The sequence below is a fragment of the Podarcis gaigeae genome (assembly GCF_964106915.1).
Source record: "Podarcis gaigeae genome assembly, chromosome: 5".
In the NCBI taxonomy this organism is placed as follows: Eukaryota; Metazoa; Chordata; class Lepidosauria; order Squamata; family Lacertidae; genus Podarcis; species Podarcis gaigeae.
The window spans coordinates 28,259,542-28,283,450 of record NC_139681.1 but is presented as its reverse complement, the minus strand read 5'-3'; the positions used below and the strand labels follow the sequence as shown (position 1 = coordinate 28,283,450).

At 41.2% G+C, this 23,909-nt stretch overlaps 1 protein-coding gene across 4 annotated transcripts in view; it reads right to left on the bottom strand.

The window, feature by feature from the left end:
- Nucleotides 1-23,909, bottom strand: part of ARID5B (AT-rich interaction domain 5B) — a 178,514-nt gene that overhangs the window by 111,557 nt on the left and 43,048 nt on the right. Inside the window, exon 1 of one of the 4 annotated variants that reach the window (XM_083740269.1) lies at nucleotides 3,631-3,805. The exons of the other annotated variants lie outside the window; for them this stretch is intronic. The gene's annotated coding sequence lies outside the window, so the exon portion shown is untranslated. Of the gene's footprint in view, nucleotides 1-3,630; nucleotides 3,806-23,909 lie in introns of those variants that run through there. 4 annotated transcript variants of the gene reach the window in all.

The window sequence follows — 23,909 nt, the reverse complement described above, 5'->3', positions numbered from 1 at the left end:
ACCCATGTCCGGCTTGAAGGCTTCCCACAGGCATGTGGTCAGCCAGTGTGAGAACAGGATACTGGACTAAATGGGCAATTGGACATGTGCAGCTGGCTCTTCTTATGTTCTCCTCCAACAAAACAAGGCACACAGAGAAACCTTGAGCACTATTCATTATAAAACCCCATTATTGCTACATACTTCCCAGAAACGTGGCATGAAATACCTTCAATTTCCATTCCCAATAGTAAGAATTGAAAGCTTTATCTTGGTTTTTCATGCAATGGCCTTTTCATTATCAGCCTGAAAAATTCAGTGGAACTTTGCCCCTGCTTTAAAAAAATAAAATAAAATGGTACAGTGGCTTCTACTCTCAAAAGCCACATAATGAGGGGCGGGGGAGTGAAAACAGTCCGGTGATTTAAACACATAAGCTTCGCACTTGACATTTATGCCCTCTTTGAAACCCTTAATGAAATAACGGCCTTGTTAATTCTTGCAAGGTATAATTTATATAGCCTACATGTTAAAACACACACACACACACACACACACACACAAAATCCCAACAACCTTGTATTTGACACTGTTTAGAGTTAATGGCATACTAGCCATATCTTAGCCCATATAAAAAATAACGAGTTGGCACTCGTTCAACCACAATGCCGATATCTCCGACATCCAAAGAAGTAAGAATGCCCTAATTACATTTTACTGAGCAAGTGTTTGAGTTGGATTTTTAGAGTGATGCAAATATATATATATATATGTTACTTTCAAGCCTGACTCCATCCCTACAGTACTCCATGAAGAGAATTAGGGAAAGCGTCAGAAATCATTGTCAATATGAACCAAAATGAGACCTCTCTCGTGTGGGCAGGTGACAGCCGGATAATAGAGTCTAGTAACACTTATGGTCAGGCGTTTCTTTTCTAGTTAATGTTTCCTTGGGTGCCAAACATAATGTAAGAGACAAGTGTTAGAACGACACACAGGGAGCGGCATCAATAGAGAGCTTTGGAAGGGATCTTTAATAGAGGGAAAACTCCTATGCTTAATTTTCAGCAACATTCAATAGCAATTTATTTGCAGCCATTTTCTCTGTTAACCTTTCACAATGGAACAGGTAAGACGCAGCACAAGACAATTTGTCAGCTGCCAGATCGGAACAAAAGAAGCAATTTTTAATAAGCTCCAGCATTACCTTATTTGTTTTGCAACATTTTAATAACTTTTTTGGAAGCCCATCAAAGAACAAACGAAATGGGGGGGGGGGAAATACCCAAGTCAAGAGGAAAAAGAAAATCTCTTTTGAAAACATTTTACTGATAAACTAGTTCCAATCGTTCACCTAAAAAGCACTGCTGTTAAAGAAACAATTGAATATAAATTAAATCCAGGGAATTATTTTAACTCTTATATGCATCTGCAACAGTTTCCCTACCTTAATTAATACCAGGTCTGTACAAATGGTGACCCATCAAACCACCTTCCATGGGCTGTGTCTTACCAAGTGCATGAGAACTATCACCCCACCCCCCATGGGTGGCTCACCCCTTGGTCTCTGGATGGTGAATATTTTGCTTTATAAGTCACAGGTTGTAATTGGGCCCATCGACCAACCACTATGCAAAAGGTTAACGGTTGGCTCTTATGATGCCAATGGCTATTCCATGTGGCTCCATCAAGACATCATTTGATTTCCTGTTTGAAACACAGGTGAGTTGTGGAGGGCACCCGTTCCCCACCCCCTGACCTCCTGTAATGAGGCCCCAGCTGTGGGAAGCAAGCTTTTTCATAGGCAGAGCTACAAATACAAGGCTGGCAACAGGGGGAGAAAACAGGGAAACATGGGCACTACTGAGGACTGCAGGATGCTATTTCTCTGAGTGACAGGAGCAGGTCAGCAATAACTCACACGGTGTCGGCGCAGTTAACTCTTTATTCAAAGAAACAAGAGAGCTCAGGAGGCCAGGCCTAGTAAACACGGCAACTCTTCCTGGTAGAACTTGCTTCTATGAGGCAGTTGCAAGGACTGAAGGTCCCCGCCTTCCCACAGCTCCTGAAGTCTCCTCCTCCCCAGGTTCATTCCCAAGCAATCTGAGGCTCCATCGTCTTGCCTGTCTTTGTTCTGCCCTCTGTGGGTTCTGGGACACCAGGGGACAGAGGGGCTGGTTGCAGCAGGAGGGAAAAACAGCCTGACTCCAGTGGCGTAGCTAGCCGCCTAGGTGCCTGGTGCATGGGTGTATCCTGCAGTTGGGAGCAGGGTGAGCCACCCATGGGGGTGGGGCGATCCACCTATGGGGGTGGGACAAGCTTCTCCGCCACTTGAAGCTTCTCCGCCGCCTCCCCATCAGCTGTGGGGTGGCTGAGGGTGAGGCAGTAGGCAGACGCAAGTCCCACGCTGCCATTTTGGGCAGCGAGGAACGTGCAGGCACCTAAGCCACCACGTCACTCCTAAAAGGTTTTGTGAGCCCATTTTTTTAAAAAAAAAACTCATTTTGACACACACCCCAGTAATGACACCTCAGGCAAACTGCGCCCCCCGTACCCCCTTCCTCCGCCACTGCCCGACTCATTGCTGTCTTCCACAGACTCTTCAAGCTCACTAAACAATGTGAGCTCTTTAGCTTCCGACACCTCCTCCTCCCAGTCAGCTCCCTCTGACCACACATCATCGTCCCCCCACCAATCCCTGGGCTCTGAGCCTTCTTCCCCTGGGAGTTCCCCCTTGGGGGTGCCCTAGCTGCCCCCCCTTGGCGTCAAGCCAGTCCCTGACACTGGGAAAGCAGAGAAACTTTGGGGTTTGTGGCAAACAGAAAAACAAAGCCTTCCTTCCAGAAAGGAAGTCGAGGACAAGATATAAATGTTCTGCCTATTGTGAGAATGCAACTATCATTACTTCTGTACATATTGTTGTTCAGTATGGATAGGTGCTTATTTTGAAAGGTGCTCATTATTACTTCAAGAGAGGTGCTCTTACGCTTTAAATTCCTAGGCTTAAAAAACAACAACCCATACCCATGAATTTTAATGTATTTATGAAATCAGACACAATTTCCCCACAGTAATACTGCAATCTATTCCATTTGCAAGAGAAAGAGTCTGAGGCACTGTTTTAAGGGTAATAATGGATAAATGTGAGCCATAGATCAGGTCTTCACTTCAATGGCAGGCCATGGCTCTGGAATATGGGAAGAAACAAATTATAGCTCTGGATATAGACAGTGTGCTTTCCCCAAAACTTTACGCTGAAGGTTATGGTCCTCAAGAAGAATATAGCAGGGGAGGCAACCGAGCTAAGTGGTGGAGCCCGTGCTTTTTATATAGAAAGTTTCAGGGATAGACTCTGGCACCTCCACTTAAAATATTTCATGAATGCTAGAATGGACAGCAAAAAGTACATAGACCATTCGTCATGTTTAGTATTAGGGATATACAGAAACTTGTCCATATCAATTTCACAGGTGCTCATTCATAAATCTATTCTGTCCAGGTGCCAAGTCTGCTCCCTTGCATAGAAACTGTGGTTGCCACAAATCCATGCCCCTATAATTGTGTGCAGGCAGGCACATCTCAGTTATCTCTAGAAGAAAATGGCTGCCACTCACTATGAGCGGGAAAAGGGTTGTGGCTGGGAACACCAACTTGATGGAGGGTGAAGTCTTCCTCTCTGCCCTGACACTGGGGAGCATCTGAAGCCCTGTTCCAGATCCCTCAACAAAGTGATGCACGCTTGCTAGGGCAGGGCAATATATCACAATGTGGAGAAAACAGTGAAGCCAGCCAATGCCTCTGCATAGCTCCATCTGTATTTCAGACATTGTGGTGTATCAGTATATTGTGATGTTTAGCTGGTGGTAGATCATGAAGTTGAAAACCAGGTATGGCCCAGCCCTAGCGCTTGGCAGTAACCAGGACCAGGACCTTTTCTGCAGTGGCACCAGCCTTGCCAAATGCCTTGCAAGCTGTGTAAGGTCCCATGCCGCTTTAGACAGTTGGTGAAGACACGGCTGTTTCAAAGAACCACTGGCTGAATATTTGTGCTTTCTCGTATTTTGATATTTTAATTCTGGTGGTGGCTTTGACACTGTTTTTGCGGTCCTGATATTTATGGTCCTGCTTTGATTTCTGATTGTGGATTATTTCATGTTATTACTGCTGGTTCTGATTGTTCACAGCCTTGCATTTCTTCTGGAAAAGGGCAGAACATTGGCTTTTTCTATTATTAGTAGTAATATTAGTATTAATATTATTACCACCACCACCATTCATCATTATCATCATATTTATTACTGCCCTTTGTGAGCAGGTCCCAGGCTGGGTTACTTACAACAAATTAAAATTCACTATTAAAAACAGTTAAAACAAGGAAAGAAAATAAATAAAATAAAATAAAAAACGCTGGACAACCTGTGGCTCTCATAAGGGCATGGCCACAACTCAGTGGCAGAACATCTGCTTTGCATGCAGAAGGTCCCATGTTCAAACCCTGGCATATCCAGAGAAGAAGACAAAGAGAGACTTCCCAGTCCTGGGAACCACTGCCAGTCAGTGCAGATATCACTGAGAGAGATGCACAACAGTCTCACTCAATTCAAGGCATTTTCCTATATTGCTTATGTTTCTCCAGATGTTGTTGGATTGCAGCTTCCATCCTCTCTGACCATGAACCAGACAGGCTGGAACTGGTGGGAGTTGGGAGTCCAACAACATCTGGACTGCCCAGTTAATGGAACAGAATCAGAGCTTAAAATAAGGCAGCTTCCTAATGCATCAAGAAGGAATGCATTCTGTAGTTAACTATCTCAAGAAAGCAATGTTTAAGTACAAATCTGCTGCAATTCAGTACAGCTGCTATGCACTGCCAACCTTTTATATATATATATATACACAGAACAAGTCTATTTAATAACTGCAAAACATTGTTTCAGGCAAAGTTATGGACACACAATAAAACTATTCTTTTCCCCCAAAGGTCACACTAGGAGAAGCATACATTGTTCAGCAGCCTACCCAACAAGGCTATTATTCCCCCAGAAAATAAAATGGAAAGAAAAGGGGGGGATGTATAATAAGCATATATTTTCATCAGAGCCCCTGGGCTAATTTAAAGTAGAATTGCAAGGCAATCAATCATAGGCTAAAATTACTTCATTTTCCAAACTGTTTACACTTTCAAAGTTACAAACCCACTTTCTGCTATTTCAACTCACGATTTACAGCGACAGATTTAGACTGCCCTTGGCTTCCTGCCAACCTCCAGTCATGAGGGAACTAATGATATGAACAGATCAGTGTTTTATAATGGAGAAAAGCGCATGTAAATTTCCAGTATGTCTGCAAGTAATCAGGGCATGCTGACTATAAATGAGGATGCCTGAAATTTATTTTAGGAGAAATATCTTAAAGCTGCACTTTTAATCTGGGCCAAGTAAGGGAGGGGGGAAAGAGAGAGAGAGGGAGAGGGAGAGTGCAAGGGGGGGGGGGCTGGAAGAAAGAGCTTTTAAAAAGCACTTGAAGACTGCTCAAAATTTATCCTAAGTAAACTATTATCCAAACAACATGTTAACGAACATCACAATAGCCAACTGGCGTCTGCGTTTCTATCTTTAGCAGATCACTCCCTCATCATGCTTATGTGAAACATTAAGCTGGCTAGCTCATGAAATTAAAATACACACAGGCACACACCACACACACAAAGAAATGTTTCATAGTGCGTTGTAGCAAGAAGACGCAATTCCTTCCAAACAAGGTCAAGGTTTGTGGACTGCCAGAGGTCTAAATGCCTGCAAGTGAGAGGAGAGCGGGCCAGTCCACTTTTTCTCTTTCTTTTCAAAGCCTGCTCCAGAAAGGTTTGAATATATATCTCCTGTCGGATAGCAATGAAATTAAAAGAATGATCTTTATCATTTCATGGTGCAAACCCACTGACTGTGCAGAACTGCAACAGTCCAGAGGGAGAAGCTGCTGCCCCCAATTTACGAGCAAACAAACAAAATGATAAACTGTAAAGGGTAGAAACGTAATAAAGGCGATTAATTGCGCTGCTGTGCTTTGAGCGAGAAATGTCCTTTGTTTGGTTATATATTTTCATTGCTTTTCCAAAACTGCTATTCTAATTATAGGTAACCTTTAATTAATAAATCAGAATTTAATGTCAATGTAGTCTTTGGAATAAAATTGTAATTGCCCTCATCCAGAAAAAGAGATCTATCTGTTCATGCCTTCTACTGTACATGCATCGTTGAGGCAGACGTGCATCTCAATTTGCCTCACCTTGTATAAGGTGATGCTCGCCAAGTGTCATGCATATGGGTAAGTGGTCGGAGCATCCCCTGGGGAACCCTCAAGGGATGAAGGCTCAGAGCCAGGCGATTGGTGGTGGGACGATGATGTGTGGTCAGAGGGAGATGATGCCAGAAGCTGGAGAGGGAACAGAGCTTAGTGAGCAGGAAGAGGCTGGGGCAGAGAGCAGTCCAGAATCAGAGGCAGAAGCTGGCAAGGAGGGGGGCCAAGAGGCAGAGATCAGTCAGGCTGCTGAAGAAGCCAGGGATTGTCCTCCTCCTGCTATAACCAGCTCCTCTCCCCATTGGTCTCCTGGAACCCACAGAGGTATGAAGTGGTTGGAGCAGACAAACAAAGCATCAGCGTTCAGATTGCTTGGGAAAGAACCAAGGGAGGAGGAGACTTAGGGAGCTGTGGGAAGGCGGGAACCTTAAGTCCTCACATCTGTCTCATAAGGGCAAGATCTACTGAGAACAGTTGCTGTGGACTCACTAGGCCTGGCCTCCTGAGCTGTACTGTTTCTTTCCCTGACACCAGTGCCCACTGAATTGGGTCAATGTGCAATTTGACGTGTATGGGGACATACAGCCACGTCAGGGATCACCAGTTTTGTGGTGTGTGTCTAGGGTTGCCATATTTTGAACAGCAAAAAAAGCGGACACATTTGGTGACTTCTACTTTTAACTATGGATTGCTATGATGGCCCTACCCATGAAAAAGAAGACATATGTGTCCTGCAAAAAAAGAGGACATATGGCAACATTACTTGCACCGTATTGATGTCAGTAAGTCTTGAGTACAGCAGTAGGAATGCGGCAACATTTTAGAAGTCTTCCATTTTCTGGTGAAGATAATCACTCTGCATGTTGATTCAGCTAAATTCAGCATGCATAAATTACATTAATTTCAATATGGAAAGCGTTAAGCATGTACATCTCCTACTAAGATTAATGGACTGTAAGCATGCTAAAAGTTAGCTGCACCTTGGCTTCTGTTTCACTGTATTCTATCCGCTGTCAAAATTGTCCTTTTGTATAGCCTTGCCAGCTATTTCAGGGGTATATTTTACTTGCATTCCTTGTATGGAAAGAAAACAAAGGCAAAAGTAGACATAAGTGAGCCAAAATGGAGACTTAAGCATGGTGGCAGAGAGAGAGTCTTCATTAATTCCAATTCCAAAAGATGGATATTTCAGTTACACTATTATTACATGCTTAATTTCAATTGGATAATGCCAGAAACAATATACTGAGTATGCTTTGTTTTAATGTCCCATGGCTTTGAAGTTCCGTAGATCACTATTGGTATTTGAAACACTGTCATGAAGTGGGAAACAAAAAAAATTTAAAATAAACTAGCTGAACAAAATATGACACTTCAGTGTTCAGAGACTAAATCGTTCTATTGGCAGAGATTCTCAGCGCCATTATGACTAAGAAATCGTTTCTCCTTTCTTAGTAAAGCATCTGATATTTGAAGGCAAGGGTCAGCAATTAAAAACTGCCTGAGGATATGTAAGTGGAGGACCCTAGCTGTGTAGGTTAAAAAGAAAGCAAAGACAACATACTTTAATCCAACATGTTTTTAGGGTAGCTCTTTCTCAAGGCATACAAGTTTCGTCAAGGCCATTTAAATCAACTCATTTTTAATACAGTGGTACCTCGGGTTACATACACTTCAGGTTACATACGCTTCAGGTTACAGGCTCCGCTAACCCAGAAATAGTGCATCAGGTTAAGAACTTTGCTTCAGGATGAGAACAGAAATCGTGCTCCGGGGGCGTGGCGGCAGCAGGAGGCCCCATTAGCTAAAGTGGTGCTCCAGGTTAAGAACAGTTTCAGGTTAAGAACGGACCTCCAGAACGAATTAAGTTCTTAACCCGAGGTACCACTGTAATCACTTAAATGGTGAACATTTAAAATGTGGCAGAGACAGTTTAAAAGAATGTCTTCTGCCATGAAAATATTGCAATGTCATGAAGCCAACTTTTTTTTGGGGGGGGGGGAATCTGCATATGTTCCAAAGCAGGTAGGGCAAAAGCGGAACAGTGAGAGCACTAATTAATTCTCAAGTTTGACCTCACTGTCAAGGATATCCCCAATCTAAAACTAATTTTAAAGGCCTCTGAATGTTCCTCATTCAGAAGGAGTCAGTTCCTCATTTTAAAGTCTAGGCATGAAAGACAAGGAACATTTATTAATCTCACCAAAACTCACACACCCCTCTCTACACAACAAGTGACAGATTTAAACCCTGTCCACATCTTATGGAATCCTGGCTCCCAGGCACACAATATCCAAGGACATGCTATGGTTGCATAGTCTGAGAAAAATGCACTCTGCATATGCTTAGCGGGTAAGTTATGCTTCATTCTTAATTCACATACTCCAGACAGTGGTTTAACAATGACTCTCTGTGCTAAACCCTGACTCAAACAGATCCCCTAATGCAAAAACATCATGGGAAATGGCAAAGAGGGATACAGGAAGTGCAGGAGATTTTTGAAAATGTACACTCCTCCCATTATCCGTCAGTTGCCCAGGGACAAAGGGAATAATAGAATTTGTAGAGTTAGAAGGGACCACAAGGGTCATCTAGTCCAACCCATGCAATGTAGGAATATTTTGCCCAATGTAGAGCTCGAATCCATGACCTGAGATTAATAATCTCGTGTTCTACCAACTGAGCTAAGGAGGAACACAATAACTTTATTCACACTACATCTAAATGTGAATGGGGCTGGTCTTGCAAAGGAGGGGCCAAGGTTCGTGAACATAGCAAAATAACCACAATCATAATAAAACCTCTTAAGGGACTTGGTTTCCAGTCAATTGTAAAAGTCGGATTTTGATCATGAGATACATCGGGTCTCTTAAGTCATGGTCAAGTGATCGTTCTGAGAGGATAGGAGATCCAAAAAACACTTGGATACTTTTCTGAATGTAATGAAAAAGAGTTACTCAGTTAGCTAAACCAACTTTACATTGCAGCCACCCAAAGTAACAAGAAAAAGCTAATCCAAATGTACATGAACATCATTTGATCCTCATCAATCAATGAATCTCGGGCTGAATGTGGGAACTCGCGTATGCTTTACGTGAGACTCCAAAGCTCTGCCTGTGGTGTAACATGACTTTCTCACACCTGCAAATAATCACCTGGTGTCGCAGAACAGCGAGAACAAGCTTTAATTCTTCCGTTTAACCTTATGGTCTAAGATATCCCAGATCTAAAACTAATTTCAAAGGCCTTTGAATGTTCCCCATTTAGGAGGTCAGTTCCTCATTCTAGACATGAAAGACAAAGAACTCTCCCTAATTTAAATTTTAAAAGTGAAAATTAAATAGAAACCCTGGGCACAATTCAGCCAAAGCCAAGCACACATTTCAACATGGAAGAGTTAAGCACTCTCTCTTTTTTTTATTATATTTATTAGCAGTTTTTTATTTTTAATTACAATACCAGTAAACAATACAATGTAACATATCTCTTAACATAGTTTTCTTAACTTCTTTGGACTCCCTCACATCTCCCGCTCCTACGTTCCTATCTAAAAAAGTTTTATCCAGCAAATTTATCCCCTTGTTTCCATTCTTAATATCTAATTTTCCAATATTGTATCTCTAATTTTAGATATCCTTTATTCAGATCTTAAAGAATTAAATATAACCTAAAAATTCTCCAAAATTTTGTCTTTTCTTAAATTTAACTTATCTTCATATTTCACTTCATCTAGCTTAATGGTGCCCAGTTGTTTATATTCTAGCATCCTTCTTAACATTCATATAGTTTACAATATTTTTGTAGATAAATCTTGAATTTCTTCCAGTCTTCTTCCAGCGTCTCTTCTCCCAGGTCTCGGATTCTGCCAGTCATCTCAGCCAATTCCATATAGTCTATCAGTTGCATCTGCCATTCTTCCAGTGTGGGTAAATCTTGGGTTTTCCAATGCTTAGCGACGAGTATCCTTGCTGCTGTTGTTGCATACATGAGAGTTAAGCACTCTCAATGGTCTCTCTCCAATGGAAGTCAACAGCATTCTGTTATCAGGCAGAAAACCTACATTTACACATATTCTCAGCTACAAAGACTTAATAATGAGAAGGATGGAGTCATGGAGTCTAGATAGAACAACAAACCATGGTTATGTGAGTCAGGTTTGGTTGCATGCCACCACCCTCCTCTCCATCACAGGAATTCCGTCTCTGATTTCTTGGTTGGAGACAAACCATAGTTTGCTTACTTGAACAAAATGGGAAACTCTGGTCTGCATCAAACCAAGAAAGCAGGGAGTGGGGAGCCCAAAAGTTCAACTAAACCTTGTTTACATAATGCCAACCATAATCTGGCATCACACCCAAACCACTTCTTTCTCTCATGTTTCATGGTACAGTTGTACCTTGGATCTCGGACACCTTGGCTCCTGAATAAATCAGCTCCCGAATGATCGAAACCCGGAAGCGAGTGTTCTGGTTTTCAAATGATTTTTGGAAGCCGAACATCTGCCAGCCAATTAGAAGCTGCGCTTTGGTTTCCAAACATTTTGGAAGTTGAACGGACATCCGGAACGGATTCCGTTCAACTTCCAAGGTACGACTGTACTACCATCTTGCCAGTTATATCTGCTGGCTTCGGATCAGACTTTGGATGCATATTTGATCAGTAGCTCTCATGTATCAACATTGAGTGGGCATCAAAAAATTTGGGGAGGGGGTAAGATCACATTCAAGGCGTGTTACCATTAAAGAAAGAAAGAAAGAAAGACAACTGAAAGAAAATGCTATGACTAAAAAAAAATATTCCGCTCTTGGTTGCTCAACTTTCACTTTTATGACATCATTTCCTCAGTTCTTTAACTTATGCAAACAGGAAGATGTCAGTGTAATGAACCACTTGCACTAGAGAGGGTATGTATGGGTGAGGGCAAAGAACCAATATTTAAATGTGTTAAGGGGCCAGTGAGGGATATAATTTTTTTTCTCTTTCAAATTTTCTTTGCACAACTTTAACAAACTGGGAGAAAAGCCCAAATGTTCCTGTTTTTAGGTCACCTCTGAGTTCATGGGTTTTGTTGAAAATTTCCACAAAGTTTAAAAAACAAATCTTAAGTTCAGCAAAAATACAAGTCAGCTCTATAAACAGGACTGGAACATAAATTGCTTGATGTAATTTTGGGCTGCATAGAAAGAGAGCTACTATCGACAGACATAAACATTCATTTTCAGTCACACTTCTGAGTCATATGGAGCAGAGTCAGATTTGAAGAGCAGGTCTGGATTCCTGTACTTCACTCCACTTGAGAAATACTGCAGGACGTACAGCACAAAATGTCATAATAAACAGAACAGAGAAGGGAGGGGAGAGAAAGAAAACATGTTTTTCTCTCTGTTCCCCCACTTCCCCCCCGCCCCCGATTTTCCTACAAGTGAAATTGGTGCTTTTTGCGTTTATAAGTTAACCAAATATACTTCTCCCAAAAATCAAAGCCAAAAGGCAGCAGGCCAGACACAGTTAACAGATAAATCGCTGTTCCTTATTATAGAGGATTTCGTTCATGTGTTGTGGGCTTGGTGACAAACGTTGCAGCAAGCAAAAGGAACACCATTTACACACCGCGTCAACCTATATTCACATAAAACAGAAAAGGAAAAGGATATACTTTTGAAGATCAGCGGACTCTGGAAAAAAAAAAACTTTTTAAAAGGAAGAGGTAATAGCCTCTTTGTTGGAGGTCAAGGCTTTCAAAACTTGGAAGTGCTCTTGGAAGTTGCACACCACATAGCATTCTGTGTATTATATGTGTTACCGGTAACTGGTGTTAACATCACTAAGATCACTGTAAACAAGGGTGAATCACCAGTTCTGTTTTTGTGTCTTTTTTGAACTGGAAGACCTGAGCACTCTCTTCTGTTCTAACGTACAAAATAGCATTGCCTCTATAAACCTATTGCCGTCTCCTTGCCAGCAGTTTCCATTTAATTAAACTGACAGCAAAACAGGACCCTGGCTAATGTGATCCAGACCAGTTTTCCTACAATGTAAATTCTCAGGCATGAAATTACATCTGAAGCAGACACAATAATCTTTCTATATCTCAGACATAAATTTAATCTTCACTAAAATAACATTTCCTTTGTCTAGATTGGTCTGGTTAAGAATTCAATTGTGTTTTGGTTTTTTTGAGGGAGGAAAAAGTTTGGTTAGTTACTCAGTTTGAATTCATCTTGCAGTAAATTCAGGGAGGAATTCACCTTCCTTGAAAAATCAGGGTTAGACAACTTCAATATCCGTAGGTCCCATCTATTCTTCCAGATAGAGGTCTGGGACTGGAAATGTCTTTTTCCAGGACAGACTGTGGATTTCATGGACATTACACCAGAGTGTTACACAGAAATCCAACTACTGATTTTTACATTAAATTTCTATACCACCCTTCATTTACACAACAATACATGACATAATACAAATAGAAGCAATAACCACCTGCATAACAGTTTTGAATTCTTCAGTTAGCCAAAGGCTTGGGCGAAGAGGTCCTAGTTGTGTGTCACTTTTGTGTGAACAACTCCAAGTAGCTTGGGCATCATTTAAGTTACCCAGCACCATGCACAAGGACCAATTTTGTGGTTGAGACTCTCACAATTAGCTGGGTCACTTCAATAGCGCTAAAGCTAATGGTTTACAAGCGGTCCAGGTGTATTACTAAATGCGGACACAATCTCACAAGGTGATAAGATAAAATCACTTGCTACCTCCTCCCCCAAATGCAAGTGAAATTGTAGACAAGCTACATACTGATTTTGATTACACAATCTATTTGGGTCCTTTCAACATATCTTGAGTGGTAGAGCCCTTGCTTTGTAGCAGAAGGTCCTGGCTCAGTCTCTGAAATCTCCAGTTAAAAGGATCTCAGGCAGTTGGGCTAGGAAAGACCTGTTCCTTCAAACTCAGATAGCTGCTGTCACTCAGAGTAGACCATACTCAACTAGATGGTCTGAGCCAGCAATGATGATGGTGATAATCATTTCTCACTGACCCTTCACCACAAGGTCCCCGAGTAGGTTACAATGATATAAAAATACAATATTAAAATCAGATTTTAAAATTCACCACCAGGGGAATAGGGAGGGTCATATATACAGTGGTATCTCTGGATGCGAACGGGATCCATTCTGGAGCCCCGTTCACATACTGAAGTGAACGCAACACGCATCTGCACGTGCGCGGGTCGCGATTCGCTGCTTCTGCACATGCACGTGACGTCATTTTGAGCATCTGCGCATGCACAAGCAGCGAAACCCGGAAGTAATGCACTCCGTTACTTCCAGGTCGCTGCAGAGTGCAACCCGAAAAGCCTTAACCTGAAGCGACTTCAACCCGAGGTATGACTGTATCAGGGTCAAAGGTCTGGGTACGAGGTGAAGCTTCACCAAATGGTGGAAACTATACAATGATATTGCTAGAAGTGGGGAGGGAATTCCGCAATTTAGCATCAACCAGTGACCTGTAAATGCATCAGTAATAGTGGGTCCAAGGGTTAAGAAGGCAGTATCTGCAAGGGCTGTAGAGGGAAGTGAAATGTATAAAAATGGCTGTGCATTACAGTGAAATAGTGTGATCTTGATTCTCTCCTGTAAAGTTCTTTCCAGAGCTTCCTATAACAGCTAGGCATTGTTTGCCAAAAAGGAGGAAGTCAGCTCTTTGTAGGAATGGGTCTTATGCCGGGTAGTGCTTATGAAATTACATGCATGGGTAGGAGGCCCCTTGAAGCTGCTTATATTCTAAGCCTGAGTGATGGAAAGGACAGAAAATTTCCCGCAAATCATTTCCTCCCTAGTCAAGTACTTGGAGCAAAACCCTAGTACGTGCCCAACCCCAAAACCCTTGCCGCCTAGATGACTTCTAAATATTTGGAATTATTATTACCTGCTAGATCAGGTATGCAGAACAGCCTTTGACATGCCCACTCACCATGTTTACATGCTCTGGGCATGTCAGGCAACCTAGCTGAAAAGTACTGTTGTCACAATCATCTCTCTCTTTTCCCAAGATATTTAATTGCTGTGTTTTCCTAGAAAGTAGAAGTGACTTGTTTACAAAAATCAATCAGCACACCCACACACTATACTCCCTGCTCCCCAAAAACAGTTCCCCTTTCAAGTTCGTCAAGCAATAAACGGCAGTTGTGCCAGCCCTTTGGATGTCCCAAAGGCAACATTAAACAATAATTGTTCAGTTAGGACTAGGAGTACAAACACTATTACTGATCCACTTTGGTATCATAACCATTTCAGGCAAGGGCTTTGATGTTACAAGTATACCAGCAGTAAGGTTGGCTTCTGTCAGACGTGTGCACACCCACACTCCAAAGCTGTTCATTATGAGCCAAGGATATAGCCACAGAGACTGTTGCGAAAGTGTCAAACCACTGACGGCAATGATTCACCCAGCCAAATACACCCAGTACCATGCTATCTCTGGCTATTAAGTCCTGCAAAGGAAGGTGTTCACAGTCTATGCTGCTGGCTATCTCTGATATTACAGACTTTGCGCCTTGTTATCGGTAGTATTAAGCTCACCGTAGGCCTATCGACTATACAAATGTATCAATTTCATTCATGGCTCCCCTCATCCCCAAGAATTCCAAGTACTGATGGAAGTACTGCCAACTGTGTCAAAGATTATTAGACACACATACCCCTCCAAGAGTTAAGGTTTCCAGGTTTCCCTGGGGCAAGGAAATGAATTTTAAAATAATTTTAAATTTGTAGTACAGTGGTAGCTCTGGTTAAGAACTTAATTCGTTCCGTTCTTAACCTGAAACTATTCTTAACCTGAGGTACCACTTTAGCTAATGGGGCCTCCCTCTGCCGCTGCTCCACCACCGCACAATTTCTGTTCTCATCCTGAAGCAAAGTTCTGAACCTGAGGTACTATTTCTGGGTTAGCGGAGTCTGTAACCTGAAGCGTCTGTAACCTGAGGTACCACTGTATTGATACACTCTGTGGGTTACATGGGAGTTATAAATTCTCTCTTTGACTCACAGCGAACCCTAAACGTGGCCAAAAATGAAAACAAGTAATAATATTGCTGCGATTTTGCTTCCCTCTCTGCCATGTCAGGATCTTATCGAGTAGATTTACACAAGCACTTCTTGCATATTCAAATTCACATTGGTCCACAACATGGATGCAGTATTTTGACGACTCAGCTCCAGAAGTCTTATAGGCTCCGAACCCTGTGGCCTCCTTCTCTCTCATATGGACTCCCCCCACCCCCCCGATATGGGAATCCCCTTTCTCAGTTATGGAGATAACTGTATAAAATATTATCAGTAATTTGCAAAGTCAGCAAGAACAAGCATTTGTTAAATATGGGCAAAATACTACTAGTTGTGAAATTTTTAAATCTATGCAGTTGAACATAGGGGGCCTCTCAATATTTGAAAAGTGCCCCCTTTCATATCCTGATAACTTAAAAGCTTCAGAGAATTTAAAATAATGAAATGTTGAAAATACTTTGTTCCACTGACAACACAAGATGTGGATCAGGAATAATGATCAGTCATGTTGTTTGAGAGGAAGACTTAACCAAAGGGGATGTAGGATGAAGAAGGCAAAGGATGTAGTAAGGGATAAGAACAACCCAGCCAGACTCATCCCTACATCTACAGGTTAGCAAAGCTTGGTGCTAACTATTATGAGTTAAAACAGCAGTGCAGCTGTCATGGTAATCTTCAGAAATCAAAGGGCAGGATGCCCCTGGAAGACGCACAGGAGGAACATGCAAGCCCATTGGATGCTCCCAAATATGTCTGCTGCAGGATGCTGCATCGCAGCTGAAAGCGTCATAGGTCAAAAATGGTTGCACAAATCTGCTCTTGAAGTTGGATGTTTGAATTGTCCTGGTCATCCATCTGCTTGTGGAATGCTCTCCCCAGGGAGGCTCGCCTGGCGCCTTTGACTAATTAAACAATCTATGCCCTTTTAAACCATGGGGGGGGGTATTGTTTTTGTTTGTGATTATGCTATATATTTTTGTGTTTTTATATTGTAAACCATCCTGCGATCTTTGGGTGAAGGGTGGCATAGAAAACAAACAAACAAACAAGCAAGCAAGCAAGCAAACAAACAAACCATCCTTGGGGATTAATTTGCACAGAGAGCTTAACATGTTGATTCAGTCTCTTTACAGATGCATCTGTAGCCTCACAAGGCTTTATGCTGTCAACACACACCCTTTTATAAGGACAGATCTGATTAAAATCACATTTTAAAAAGTAGTCATTAAATTAACTAGTTAACAGGGTGTCTGTACTTCTTGATCCCCGGTCCTACGTGACATTAACTAGGTCTGTGTTTTAAATCTGGAAAGTTCAGTGTTTCCAAATTCACTGGAAGTTCCTAATATACTACTTGGAAATTATAGCTCCTTTGGAAGAAAGCTGGGCAAGGATCATAAGACCTTTTTTTTAAAAGATACTTTGTCCCTTTGGACTGAAACAGCTAATCATTAGCCACCTGTTTATAATGTTTACCCATTTAGGATATTACATTAACGCTTTTCTTTATGTGGTCTAGCCATTATTTCTCCCGGGTGGATAACAAAAGTTATCCACCACCCAAAGGCATATCATGCGAAGGCCAAAGGCATTGGCTGAGCTCAGGCACACAATGGTTTGCATTTGTATCATTTGTTGAGCATCTGGAATTGCATATACTTCCCTCAAAGAATTTCCTCCTTGTCTGAAACATGGTATTCATCGTAATAAACTATGTACCCAGAAAGTCATAAATGGAATAAACAAAAAGGAACTTCAAAATACTACATTAGGAGGATTTTATTTATCATTATTTTTTAACAAAACACACACAACAAAAATCCCATCGCTTTGCATTTTGAAGTTTTTCTTACTGGCTTTTTAATGTGGATATGTAAACAAGGTGTATGACTGTAGGGTAATGTTCTAGTCTGAAAGTATTTGAGCACTCGAGTGAAGCTATTTAAAGAATGGAGTATTCAGTTCCTCAGGCCAGATGCTAGTATAAATATGTAACTATGCTCACATTGCGGAATAAAGGTATTTTTAGTTTCTGTATTCGAACAAACAATTTACTAGAGCCCAGAGAAGGATAATATACTCACCCCACCCATCCCACACAATATGTGCTCCTCCTAGCACCATCGCAAGATTACATAGGATCCATTCATTTTTCCAGGGTTGAAAACTGGATATCAATAATGGCTGCTGGAGAATGAGAGTGGGAGATTGCTACTGCCTTCATTTCCAGTTTATACAGTCCCTATAGGTTTGCCACTGTAGGGGGGGAAAGGATGCTAGGGGAGAGGGCTGATCCAGCAGGGCTTTTCATAGCTACTGAGCCCCTGGTAGGCTGGTGGGTTTGGCTTGGTGGATTGAAACTAGCACAAGCCTTTTGCAACTTGCACATGCTCCGGACCCCCCCCCCCCAATTTCCCTTTGTTAATAACAGACATTGCCCTATATGTACTGCCCTGTTCAGTTTGACGAAAGCACTTCCGCAAAGTCCCATTCTTGCTATAAAAATCCTAATGGTTGCTGATTTCCCCATGAGATTTAAAAACATGTTTTTGTTTTAAACGTGTTTATCTGTACTTGGAGGGAAAGAACTAGGACTAGAACATTCAAGTTTCGCCAGTTCTGCTGTTCTGTAATAAAGTGTGAAAAGATACTAAGGCAGCGAGTTATAAATGCTGGAGAAAATCAGCAGATGCATCGTCAAACTATCCCTCTGCTCCTTTCACCAGCATCAGTCAAAGGAAAAAAGAAGACACAGGAAAGGAAAGCGGTTCTCCCTCTGTGTGTGTGTGTGCATGTAATTTATTATAAAATCTATGTAATATGGAGCAGTACTACTAGTGTATCATCAATACCTCCCCTTTTTTCACTAATAGGATTCACAAGCCTATAAAGGACAATGGCCACACTCATGCCTCCTCTCTGAGCCGTAAGATATGACTTCGAATAAAGCTGTAAATATATCTCCTGATACTGGTAGAATTAAGAATTTCTCATCTCGTGGCTTATTACGCCATCAAATCCCTCTCCTTGTTTGCACTTATAAATTCACAATTATAGGTCATGAGATAAATACACTCCGTGTGTGTGTGTGTGTGTGTGTGTGTGTGTGTGTACACACACACACACACACATACACACACCTAACCTAACATATGTGGAAATAGCATGGATGCTTTGTATATTATGGTGCTGCCTAGAGATATTTATTCCAATGCAGGTTCCTGGAGTTCATTCATCAGATATTTCATGCTCCTGTTCTGTTAATGATTCATTTGTCCTCAGCAATATTTATATTCTGAAGTGTGATGTCTCTAGCCGACAGCACAATGCTCTGCTGAATTACCTTTCTCTCTCTCTCTCTCTCTCCCCCCCCCCCCCCCCGCCTTTCACAGCGTAACAAAGTTGAGCACAGACAAATTGAAGATGGCCTTTGGAACACTGTCAGAATAATACCTGCTTACAAAGCATATCCAGACACATTACTCAAGCCACATGTAATGCTCTGGCTGTCAACGTGCCCACAAAGTTACAAAACTGGCAATCGCAAAACAGGAGTGCGATATACATATTTAAAAGTTTAAGGTGGTGGTAGAAATGGTTAGGACACATTCTTTGGTAACTAGGCTCTTTCCCAATTTCACTTCCCCACAAATATTGATGCAAGAATTCCAGCAGTTATATGTCATGAGCTGTGAAAGTATCTCCCTTCTTTAGGAGGTCCAATCTATGTGGTGTCTACTCAGAAGTAAACATGATTGTGTTCAGTTTTGCTAGGATTGCCATATCAATGACCCCTCTATATTACCCACAAATGAGAAAAGCATTTCTTTATCATGTTGCAAAGGCAACTTAGCTGTGCAAATTAAATTAGGGAGGAATTCATTTAGAATAGCAGATCTTAGTAAACAAAGTTTACGCAATCACAACTTGCCGAACCAGATCCTGCCAGCAAATCAGTTCTTTTTTTTAAAAGTACACGTTCTCATTGTTTGACTTCATATAATATAATATTGCACACTGGTCTTGCAAGGAAGTCCACTAATCCAGGTTTGGTTTAGCTTTCCTGTCAGCCTGTGCTCTTCATCTCAGTTCTTATTCATCCATTTTACTGTAGTCATTAATAATTATCCCTGTAACAAAGAGCTTGTTTAAATAAATATAAAACTCTTAAATAAATACTTCCACAGCAAGAGCCCATAATATTCCACATGTACACCAGGAGTTCTGACACCATTTCAAAATCATTGGAGGACAAGCTCAATACAAGGACAGATCAAATGACAATTAAGGACTAATATACAGGATAGTAAATAAAGCAGTGTTATTTATTGCAAGACAGCCCTGTAATAGTAAGGTTATCTTGATGTTACCAAAGAGAGGAAACCAACTACAATCTGATAAATATGCTCACAGAACACCAATAGCTTTTAATTACTTGCTTTATTACCCTATTTTTATAATGAAACAGGGCTATGCTAATGCATGTTGGTTGCAATTTCTCAAAGTCGTTTATGTTACGTCTGTTAAGTTTGTAAGCATAATTGTACAATACTGGTATTACAAGACTACTAGGCAATTTCACATACCTGTTTAATCAGGAATATTCAATCAACTTCTGTTTATGACGAGGATTACACCCTCTGTCCTACCAGTATACTTTAAGCAAAACCAGTTTTCTTACAGGTATTTCAACAGAGAAAAAAGTAGTTTCACATTTAAGGGCACAATCCAGACAAAGCTGTGTACTTTAAAATCTTACTGATTTCAGCTGGAGAAGGCTAACCAAATGCTCCAGCTGGCCCATTGAAACCAATGAAGCTTAAAGTGCTTATCATGGCCTTCTTTCTAGTCCAACAATGTATATATATATACAGCCTAGAAGCTACAAACTGAATTATAGGGGTAGAAAGGAAACAAACATTGGATATAATGAAGGTCCTGCATAAGTCAGTAGCGATATATTGCAGCTTGAGAGCTCCATCTAAATCAAGCTAGAAGGTAAAACAATATATTCAGGTGTGTATTTACATTGCTTGAAAAATCAGAGGTGGTAAAGTTAAGTGCAGCGGGGCAGAGGGGTGTCCACTCCAATATTCCAAGCCCATTCCCTGAATTTTCCATTTTTATTTTTAAAAGTTTCTAGTCCTTTTATTTGTGGTAAACTAACCAGTTGCTCAGCAAGAAGTAAACTTGCTCCAACCTTCATACATTTTCAACCAAGGAGTACAGAGACACTGCGATGACTGGTATGAACTTGATGGTGCTCTTTTAAGGAATTTTAAGGAATTTTGGAGAGATCAGTTAATTACATAGTGTGCTCATCACTTCAATTTAAACATATTACACCATTTGAATTTATGCTGCACCATTTTGCATTGCTTATGATGCTCTGCCAGTATGCCACTAAGTCTGCCCCCATCACAAAAGTGTTGGCTATGGGTCAGGGTCAGGGACCTTCAATGTATCTTAACGTGTTTGGCTTTTACTCTGTTTTGCTGCAGGCTTTATACTTTTGTTCCCACTCCAGGCCTTTGGAATAGGTTAGGCTTTAAATCAAGATAAATGATAATGCAAACAAAATATTAGCACACCAAGAATTCGTATCTTGTGTAATTTACAGACGGGAACAGTTTGGAAGGATGTCAAAACAGGAGATTAAATACTGACTCTATCAATTTGATGAGCTCAGCTTGATGAGCAAAACATGGTAGGCTGAACTTTCTCCCTCAATGATTTTATATCACAAACTGAAAAGGGGCTTCAGACAAGACAATAAGGAGGCCATCTAGGGCCAGTCAAGGGCAAATTTTTCAGCAGGTTTAAATATACTACCACTGCCATGGGTGTTGAAACTCATGAAATATTGCATCCCTGGAGAAGCTAAAAATCAACAGTACTTGAATCATCAAAATTCTCACTAGGCAACTGAGTAGTCCAGGGGGATTCAAAGAGCACATGGCCAAACATAAACCACAGACAAATCCTTCCAGTCACTTTGGTTTGAAGGTACAGTTGTGGCCCTGAAATATCTGGGGGTGGGGAAAGTTAACTAACCTTCATAAGAAGACAGAAAATAGTGCTTGGGTGAAACCTATAGAGATAATAAAACCAAATGTTAACTGCTTCTTTGGAGTTTCACTATCATTGGGTCAAGGACTTGGTTCATGTTGTATTGTATATAGCCTAGTGCTATCCAAGGTCCTTTAACTGAAGGCATCCAGGGATTGGAATTGAGACCTTCTGCATGCAAGTATTTGTGCTCCTACTGAACTATGACCTCCATAGATGTCCAAGTTGTCCTACCATCATCTTGTGATTTCAGGCCTAATCTACAAGGTCCAGACTTACGTGCTACAAAGACATTTATTGAATGATAGCATTAACATGATGCCATAGAATTCTGACTGTTACACTTAACGGAATGAAGAGATGTAGAATAAGCAAAAAAATGTTAAGGGGCAGGAAGCAAGGTCGCCTGCGAAAAATGGAGACAAAAACTGAAGCAGAAGGGGGGGGGAGGAGACTCAGTTGGCCACAGATGCCTAGCACATGTCTACCATGTTACTATGCACAGACATCTCCCCATAAAACTTAAGTGTTGCAACAATTACACATACACACACACAAAATATCTGGTGAAATTTCAGGTACCCCACACCTGTTTAATCCTAGCCATTGACTGCCAAGCCAAAGAAGAAACATTTACAGCTCCTATATGCAGGCGCAGACTTTGACAAATAGAAGACAGGAGCATAAACTCAAGCCTATGAGCTCCACAAATGGTGGAGCAGCTACCAAGAAGACTTTTTATGTACATTTGTTGTTCAGCGTGATGCATGGATGGTACAATCAATTAAACAGAGCACCTGCAGTTTAAAGAGAAGGTGGTCTCTGAGGTATTTATAGTCCAAACAAATTCTGAATTCTGAGTATCAACAAGAGCAGCACTGCTGAATCAGGCCAAAGGCTTACCTAGTCCAGCATCCTGTTCTCACAGTGGCCAGATCCCTATGGGAAGCTCACAAGCAAGGCCCAAGTGCCAACAGCATTCTCCCCATTGTGGAATAAACATATCTATAGCATACAATGTGAAGCAACATTTTAAAAACAAACACACTACATTAGTCCAAATGAGACAAAAACACAAACAAAACCCCAGTAAATTGAAACCGGCGACTCCTATCCATATTATTACAGCAGCTCTATTTGTATACAGTCCTTTACAAAAGAATTGGTGAAAAGACATCACAGATCTACCAAGACTTGATGACGGTTTTGATAAGAGTAACAAAATCTAAAGAAAGTAAAATACATTGGGGTGGGGGAGCTAAATGGGAGGAGGAAAAGAAGTTATTTTAAAATGGATGACTTACCAGTGAATCACCCAAAGAAAGAACCAAACTCCATGGGAGACATTCAGCTGAGCAGAAAATCAATGTGTTGAGTTAAACCACAAGATTTAGATTGAAAAAGGAATGTGATAAAGGAGAAATGAAAGAATCATTGTAAGTCCTAAAGACAACAACAAGGAGGACAAATGTTGATGCCTCCGGCACCGAATCAGAGACTAGTGCGCGCGCACACACACAAAAAAACCTCGACAAATCGGTACATGAAACTATTAAAACCACATAGAGAATTAGGGGGGTTGCTTGGGCTAGGCCCAAGGGACAAATGCTCTGAGCACTGGGTCAGTCAGACACTATCTGGCAGCCCAGGCTTACTCTGTGGTGTGGTATATTGATGGAGGGGTGCTCTCCCCAAGAAGGCTTACTGGGCACCCATCTTGATGTCATTTTGGCACCCGGTGAGGCTGAGGCCCTATTGAGAAATTTATTAGGCTTTTTAGTTCCCTGCTTATTGGGTTCTGTTGCTTTATATTTGTTTTATTTCTGCCAGCTGCTTTCATGCAGCTCTTTTTATACACCACCATGTTTATTAGTGAAGTCTAGAAGTGGGACATTTGTACACTGTTTTCTCATAAAAGGTCAAAAGAAGGAACTGTTGACAATACAATGTATGGACTGAGTAGCATGCATGCTATGACAAAAAAAATTATAAACTGAAGTACATTCATAAATAATCTATTTTACAAGTCTGCCGAGGCAGGAGGAGGACCCATAACTGCCACTATGAGCTCAATGGAGAAAGGGTGGAATAAAAAATGCACTAAACAAACATACTTATGCAAACATGGTTTTCTGAGAACATTAAAAAGCAATTAAAGAAGCCAGTTTCAATTTGCAAAACTAAGGGCAGTCAGCTCATTAAACTATGGAAATAGTTAACTATTAGTTCAATTTAACAGCTCCGCTTTAAACCAATCAAACAATTACAACAAACAATTACAGCGATTAAAACAAACAAGCATATACAATATCTCAGCAGAGGGACAAAACACCCAAGGAGTTTTGTGGTACCTTAAAAACTAATAAGTGTGTCACGGACAGGTTCAGATGCTGTGGGCAAGAACCTATAAAAAGTAGAGTCAAGACTATGAAAGCTCAATGCACAACAAATGGGTTAGCCTTCCTCAAGGACAGAGCCTAAGGTTCTAGTATTGATAGAGTGATG